The sequence below is a fragment of the Plectropomus leopardus genome, chromosome 7 (assembly GCF_008729295.1).
Source record: "Plectropomus leopardus isolate mb chromosome 7, YSFRI_Pleo_2.0, whole genome shotgun sequence".
Lineage (NCBI taxonomy): Eukaryota > Metazoa > Chordata > Actinopteri > Perciformes > Serranidae > Plectropomus > Plectropomus leopardus.
In genome coordinates this window covers 19,654,113-19,662,748 of record NC_056469.1, presented here as the reverse complement: position 1 = coordinate 19,662,748, position 8,636 = coordinate 19,654,113, and the positions used below count along the sequence as shown (strand labels likewise).

Genomic DNA, 8,636 nt, shown 5'->3' with positions numbered 1-8,636 from the left:
AAAACAGCACAGTGGACTCTGTGGAAGAGGACCTCCTTGTATGAAGATATAAACAGCTTATTTAATGGTCATGAAATGCTAATATCCCATTTTTAAGGTTAATATAAACTTAAACATAGTAATGAATATTACCCTTTTTGTCATTTTTGCCAATGTCTGCCCCTAAATCACACTGGACCTTTAAGGCGGGGCCTGCCGATGTGGGGCGTTCATCAAAGTTACTGTCTATCACTCAGGGAAATTTAAGAGAGAGATGAAAAAAAGGCTACAGTGTAAGGATGTGGAAATATATTTTAAAATTAATAAGCTGTTAATATTAAATGGATTTGATGCTTTGAAGGCACAACAGTTGAATTGTCAATGAATATTAGGTTAGAAAGTAAATTTGCCTGATTAAACCAAGCAACCTTTAGGGATGAAAAACATGCCAAAAACTAAAGAAGTAATAAATACTGCAGGTCCTCTAATGTCCACTTGAGGCTGACTCTAAAACAGACTAAATAAACCCCTATCTTAAAGTGCCCAAACTTTTGTCAACAATTCTGTCTAAAAAATAATGTGTAAAAAAATAAAAAATAAAAAAAATCAAGCATCAGCCTCAGAGGCAGATAAAGGATGCCAATAGGAAGTGCCAAAAACAGTTCATCAAATGACCACTTGCAGCTGGCTCCAGAAGTGAATCAATTCACATAGATGTTAGATTTTAGATATTAAAAAGCTCAGCGTTACAGCAGAAACTAACTTGTTCGCAGCCAAATTACAAAAAACTCTTTTGGTCTCTAAAGCTAATTTTAACATTCATGGCAACTGCATGAGGGTGAATTTTTATATAACTCATCTGTTTCCATTTAATTAAGTTTTAAAACTATGCTTAATTTAGGGCAGGCTACTGTGAGTGACAAGCTGTCTGCCTGGGCCTTCAGTCAGATCCACTTCTCATTCCTCCAAAGTGTCACCCTCTCATCCAAAAGTGGTCACTTCTGGCTCCAAAAAAAGGATGGTGACAGCTGAAATGCCAAATTCGAGGCTTCAAAATGGCAGTCCACGAACATTACAGTCTATGGATTAAACTTAACTGCCTTTACAAGCCATCAACACTTGTCTTTTATCTGTGGGACTTAATAAAAAAACGGATCCTTTAACATCAAAATACATAAACTCAACAAATTTGAAAGCCAACATGAACAAATACACAGCACATCTGGTGGCTTCAGCCAAACATCTGGAGCGTAAGATTTACCTCACTGTTTCCTCAGTTGAAAAACTGAGGAAACTTTAGGAAAATGAATGCTTGTATATAGATTATACAGATGTTAAATATTCACGTGAGATGCTAAAAGCAGTGTTTATTGTTGTTCCTTGGGATGGATTTGTACATTTTTTGGGTTCTTATTTTCTCAATTATAATAAAGATTTTTTGATTACGATCATATGATGTTTGCATATAAACCTGGATGAAGTTTGTTGCTAAAACCAAATTCAGCACATTGTCTGCCTCATTTCCATCACACTGAAAGTCGACTAGACTATTCACAGCAGAATGCAGAATCAAGACTTTATTCTGCCTCTACTTTCAAAATGAATGCATCCTTCCAAACATGACGGTCTTTTGATTTTCAGCACAAAAAACACATCCTCATGCATGTTGACAGTAAGTCAAACCACAAAAACACCTATTTATTCTGGTGTTCCTCTGAATCACAGAGCTGTTTGCAGTCTGAGCATATTTCTGCTCACTGTGTCTATAGTGCTAATTATGCATGGCGCCTGTGTACACCGAGCACTGTTGTTGATTTTCCTCAGATGAATCTGTTCCTTCGGCTTGTTGTGGAGGTGCAGAGCTTGTGTTTGGATCACAGCTTCATCAGTCTCCCAATCCCCTGCTCCCACTTGTACGTCACCTCTGATGAACAGTCCTGCTGCTCACTATTGGAGACACTTCACGGTAGTCTAGCACTGTAATGAGTGGAGATGGAGTGTATTTGAGTACCTGGTACTAGAAAAGGTTGCAGCATTGCCTACTGGTTCCAGATGAAAGCTGTGATTTATGAAAAGTTTGGAGCCGATTTACGAATAGCACTTTGTATACTATACTCCTCCTGCTGTCTTTGGCGTGAAGTGTGTTGTTTATGGCCCAAACAACTGAAATTACAAGACCCTCTGTAGTCTTGAAACGCACAACCCAGTAAACCTCAAACGCTGATGTGGCCTCCTTCCCTGAGCCAATTTGCATGTAAATCTCCTCGTGTTGTTTTAGTATACTGATTTACCATGATTTACTGTGACTGCCGCAAGTAATTGTAATTGTTTACGCATCCCTTTGGAGGCATAAATTAAAGGGAAACATAGCTCAAGAGCGGTGTGTGCAAATAGGGCATTTTTTAGTATTGATGAATGCTCGTTTTGGTGCGTGTCAAACTGCAGCAGAGAGCTTTCTTGCCTCAAGTGTGCAGACAGCCAGGGTTGATTTTACTCAAGAGATTTGCACAGGAAAACTTAATACCACAAGATGGCCAATATAATCCTAATCCAATTTTAATTTAAATTCAGTCCAGCTCAGCAGGCACACATATTTTTATAGATTTGATGGCATTTTTTGTTTGAAATAACACAGGAGGTGCCATAAGGCCCAGACAGAATTTAGTCCAATTACTTAGCGGCTCCACGTGAATACAAATTCATGATGCTGCCTTTCTTTTGTTCACCCCATAATGGCGATTTTTCTCCACCACCAGGGGAAAGAAAAAGGTCAGGCATGATAGTCCTCATAAGTCCATATCATCATTGAAGTGAACTGGTAAGTCCTTTGAGATCCATGTGTCCACCCCTGTCAAAGTGCAAAGTGTCCTTGAGCAAGACACTGAACCGCTGCCTCTGTGCACTGACCCCCTTTAGTGAAATGTCACATGAATATGAGTCTCAGAGGAATATAAAATGAAACAAATTTATGATTAACTTAACACACCAGGGGCAGCTGAACAAAAAAACCCTCAACATTTTTAAGTGTGACAGCATGACCCTGAATTTATAGCTTCAGTCTGTGCCACAGCCATCTATCCAATCAAAATGTCCTTGAGCAGGACAGTGAATCCCCAACAGTTCACTGACTGTAAATCGCTCTCGATGGGAGTGCATAAAATGTAAATCATGTACCCAAACTGCACCGTGGCAGCCAGGGCCCCGTCATCCCACAAGGGGGAGCCATGTGAGAGGGTTTTTGCTGAGGTTATCTATTGATCACTCCCCTCCATTTTTTCTCCTCAAGGCCTTCACCATCTGTGCAACTTTGATGGTGAGTGCTGAAATTAAAATACAAGCCATCGGCAAAGTTATTCTTCTCTGTAGTCCAGCGCACATAAAAAGCACAGGAGAAAAATACAGTCATGTGCAGCAACAAGGAAATCCTCAGTTGTCACAAGCTTGTTTATAGATGCTTAAAGGTGAACTGCTGCCTTCAGGGATACATATCAAACACAATAACTTCAAAGAGCGTTGTGTTGTATCGTAATCTTTTGTTGATTCGGCTGAGCGTATCATGTTGTGTTTCATACTGTCACTGCGGCTTCTCTTTTGAATAAAGACAGGCTTATTTGCCGATATTTCTTAGTAAAATAAATAAGAAACCAACCCGAGGAGTTCTCGGATTCAACATTTTTCAACAGATCTTTGATATCCTCTGTGGCAATAAAATACAACAAGAGAAAATTCATTTGTCCTGGATAATGTGGTGTAGGTACACATCAGTACTACAGATGTTTCCCTTGCTTAGACACAGATGTTTAAAGAAACGAGAATGCATAGCTTTAGCATAAATTTTTGCTTGGAACAGGGGCTGCTTCGTAAAAAAAAGGACTAAAAATAAAACTAACGTCATACCCGCCTGTAATGGAACTACACTTGACATCTACCAAGTGTTTTAAAGGAAGCAGAGGTTCACAGACTGAAACCACAGCAGATGAGCAGCCAGAAGAAGCGCAGCGCACACACATCTCCTGTCAGAAGTTCATAGAAAGAGCACTTTCTTGGAATCGCAGCACAGATAGTTCCTCACATAATTAAGCCATGTGTTGCAATAAAAATCCAAAGTCAGCAAAAGAAAGAAAGATGATCATACAAAACGGAGCAGATGCACAAGTCACTAAAAATATATGTGAGCCAAGAACAGAAAAGAAAGCATCGTAGTGCAGTAAGAGGAGGGATACTTAACAAAATGGGGTTAATGGCTTTTGTCATAAATGGTTCCATTTATAGTGAATTTTATGTTCTGTTTAGTGTTTTTTGGACCACTGTGTGCTTCAGCTCTGTCCGTCTACTTGTTTCCTTCTGAACAAATTTAGTTTTATGACTCTTATGGAGGCTTAACATGGATATTTAATGATTCTAGGAGAGATAAGGGTTGTCACATAGACGATTAATGTCCAAAAACAAGTTGATGGATGTTACACTTCTGTTAGCTGTTTATTTAAAGGAATACCGCTCAGGACTGTCAGTTTGCCGGTTGTTGTTTGTAAACACTAGGGTTGAGCTGAATAATGGGATGAAGCAAATTTTCAGTATGGATGATAAGCTTTTTTGTAGTAGCACAAGTTTCATCTGAATAAAGTGTATCGATATCTGTACTAACGATTAGGGAAAATCCTCTTTTGCATTAGCTGTATTCGAACTCTTGTGATCAAAAATGATCCAAAGCTTAATCCTGAAATTGCTTTGTAAATAGTTTTCTAATGAGTGGAGTTTGTATGTTCTTCCCATGTGAGCATGGGTTTTCTCTTGGTTCTTCCTCTTACAGTCCAAAGACTTGTATGTTGGTGACTTGGTAACTTTAAATTGCCCGTAGGTATGAATGGTTGTCTGTCTCCTACGGATAATGCATTAATGAACTTCTGATCAACCCAAATCAATTTTAGGCTTAAAATAACTTCTGATTAAGCCCAACCCATCTCCAGTATAAGTCCTGCCTACAAGTACTTCCAGTTTAAAATCTGCCAATTCTGAGCACAGATACAGATAGCGAAGAAGTGAACTGAATCAGACATAAAAGGTAACATTAGCCACTATAAGCTACTGGTCACACTGGACCGAGTTTGCCAGTAGTAGCTTAACCACTGAGTGTATCAAGCAAGAGTTTGTTTGATTGCAGACATTTTTTTTCATTTGTAGGGAAGTAGCCTCCGATGTGTTATTTCATCTGTGTGCGATGCATGCACTGGACACTCCAGCTACACAGTTTAAAGTAGACAAGAGATTAAAATATGCCAACATACCAGCCTGAGGTGACAGAGATCAGCGGATGACTCCAGTAGCAAACCTGCAGCTCCGATGAGTGTCGATAAATTGCATGTGTTTCGCTGTGTGCTGTTGTTGTGCAGATAATTGTGTGAAGAAACACAGAAGTTGCTTCATCTATCAGCTCAGCCTAGCCGTACTCTTTTGACAGTGTCATGATGAGTAATGGTGCTGGCAGAAGCCCGATTAAACAAGCATTTCTGTCCTACATGCCATGCCTGCAGTGTAGACCCATATACCTTTATCACAAGGCCGTCAGTGAACTTTAAATAAACTGTATGACACAGGCTATGCTCTGCTTTAACTTGACTTATATTTGCATGACAGCAACTGGATAGATTTCAGTCACTTCTTCACTGGTCGGCCTACTTTCTTGTGACTGTAAAGTGGAGCACACACAATCAAAAATACTCATGACATAGACACAGTGTGTGTACTCAAGGAAGGGTGTTTTACAGCTCTGAAGTACTGTGTGACTACACCAATATCTGCACAGCTGCTCAACAAGCTCACGTGCTATAGTAGTACTATGAACTATATTCTGCTGAACAATAATGATGTGCTTGTGTGTTTTTCCTGCACTGTGCACTGTATGTACTTCCAGCCATCATCCATGCTAATACAGATATCTTTAACCTGCTAATAGCCAGTAGCATTGGTCAGGCTCTTGTGGACATCCCTGCATCCTCATTAAATACAGTATGTGGCCCCAGTATGAGTGTGAATGTGTGTTATTTGATATGAATGTGTTGCCCTACTTATTGGGGCTCAGCAGCTCAGCCTGACTACTTTTAAATTCTAAATATATCTTTTTACACCCACAGGAGGAATAGAGAATGGATTTGAGTGGCAGATTTGCCAACCGTAATGAATTTATCTCAGTTACAGCAACTCATTAAACATGTCTGATTGCTGTATCACATCAAGTCACATTTATTTGCATTGCTCTGAGTCACAGTTTCAGTCTACAAACTTTAGTGGTTGAAAACAACAAATTACAAAAAATACATGTCAACGATGACAAGCATTGATCCTCAGAACAAAACAACAAAGTGGCAACACTGTTTTAACACCTATATTTGGCATTCATAAGACGTATATATACACTGACTTTACAGTCCTGATTGAAAGGGAATGCCAAATATCAATAAACATGAATACAGCTGTGTCACACGGTGAAGTCAACAGCCCAGTCACTAGAGGAAAATCTTGGCATTGTAACTACAAACCACTGCAAACTGCAAACCACAGATCTGTTACATTTCTATGTTTCATATGCATCATTTCAACGTTTCTAAAGTGACATAGTTCCATTACATAAACTAACTGTGTCAGCGAGAGGCAGAGGGGACGACTGATGGCAAGAAGCCTGCCGAGCTACAGACCACTGCTTCAGACCAAACAACAACAAAACTGGTTGTTTTGAGTCATCGCTGCGTCTCCAAGAAACTTTTTAGCCACCTAAAATGAGTGTTTATCTGTAACCCATTGCTGTGTTTCCATTGAGGTAGTATCATGAAAAGTGACTGTTTTTTACTCCGACATTGCTGCCTTTTCAGTTGCTTTTTAGCAACCAAAACAGTTTATTTTTTAGGCCAGAAGATGATCTTTTCCTGACCACAGCGTTGCTGAAATGTTAAGTTTCAACCCATCTGCTACATGATGTCCAAATGTAATGTATTTGTGGTTTGTAGAAAAAATGCCAATATTTCTCTTGCGAATGAGTACAGTCAATAATTTATTTACTATTTGGATGCTTCAAAGACAAAGTCATATAAATATACATATATATATATATATATTTTACAAAATCTTCATAAACACCTAATTGCTGTTTTATTTGCTCACATCTAGATTTTAGTGTGTTTTCAACCATTATTTTTAACCCTCTTATGTAGCATTCAAAAGCAGTACATAAAGTGTTACTAACAAAAATCTAGTGAAAATGTAATTAAATGGATCTACTTGGAAAGGGCCTGAAGCTGCCAGTATTTTTCTGCAGAAATTGTTGGATGGTTGAATAAGGTACAAAAAGCCCCACGCACATTTTTTCAATGGGCTGTGCCCGATCATTTCTCTGCATCAGCTGTATGGAGGTGAGAAAGAAGCCAGGGTTTGAACCTCTCTTTCTAGCATTCTTTTTCCATTCTGGATATAATAATTTCTGATATTTTGCATGTGAGTAATGTGTGGGTGTAACACTATGAATGCCTTCCAGGAGAGAATAAAAAAGAGTGCCATTCTCCCCACATACACAATATGATACACAACAAATGATAACATCTCTCCCCCCTCTCAAAATTATCTGGCTTTTCAATCCACCTTTGAGTATGGCCATTCAAAGCAACCATAAACACTTCTGATTTTTTTTTTCTTTTTTAAGAGGATTTTTTGGCAATTTTGGCTTTATTAGATAGTGCAGAAGTTTGATAGTGTGTGAGGTGTATTATGCTCTGTTTATAGGGGTCTTATCTTGAGGTCAAAGGTTAAGGGATGGTTAGGCCTTGGGGTCTGATGTCTGGAGTACGGACACATGGCTTAAATTACATGGAATGTGTCCCCTTGGGGTTTTTGTGGTTGAACACAATGGGTGACTGATAAATGTGTAGATACTTGTACCTATATAAGACACATGCATGAGTTGTAAGGGAGAGAGATTCACATTGGTCCCGAATCTTCTCCCAGGCAGACCATGGTGCCTGGTGGATGCTGAACTTTGTTGTAATAAATTGATTCTTATGCAACTAAGTCAGTGTCAGCAGAGGTTTCTTCATCGTCTACACATCATTGCTGCTTAAGAAACAACGACGTGAAAGGGGGAGAGTGAGGGGATAACATACAGCAAAAGGCCCTGAGCTGGAATCAAACCTGTGGCCGCTGCAGCAAGGACACTGCCTTCATATATGGGATGCCTGCTTTATCCACTGAGTCACCGGACACCACAAAACTCCTCTGATTTCTGACATGGCTGAACAACATGGCGTAGAAAGTAGTTCTGATCTTGCATAACCCGACACTTAGAGTGTCACAGTTTGTGTCCCAATGTCTTCAGACTCTTGTGGACAGAGTAAAAGACTCATTCAAGTTACTTGTATTAGTCTTTATTTTCACTCAGTTTATTATTCCGTAGATTGTGTTTTCTTGTTTTGGGGGGGTTTGTGCACTGTTTTGCCCCTGCTGTGTTCCTGTGCTGCATTTCCCCTCTCTTGCCCGTCTACACACCTGAAGTGCATCAGCCTCGTTAGTCCCTTCCTGCTCCTCAGTTATCCCCAGACAATCAGCTCCCTGCCTGAGCTTCTGCCTCATCACCTTATTCCCCTCACCTGAGCTTATCTGGCCCTTTTCCCCAC

At 39.6% G+C, this 8,636-nt stretch overlaps 1 protein-coding gene across 1 annotated transcript in view; it reads right to left on the bottom strand.

Annotated features, from left to right (window-relative positions):
- Positions 1-5,308, bottom strand: part of si:dkeyp-97a10.2 — a 29,005-nt gene extending 23,697 nt beyond the window's left edge. The window contains exon 1 of the mRNA XM_042489916.1: positions 5,265-5,308. The gene's annotated coding sequence lies outside the window, so the exon portion shown is untranslated. The remainder of the gene's footprint in view (positions 1-5,264) is intronic.
- Between the last annotated feature and the right edge of the window lie 3,328 nt (positions 5,309-8,636).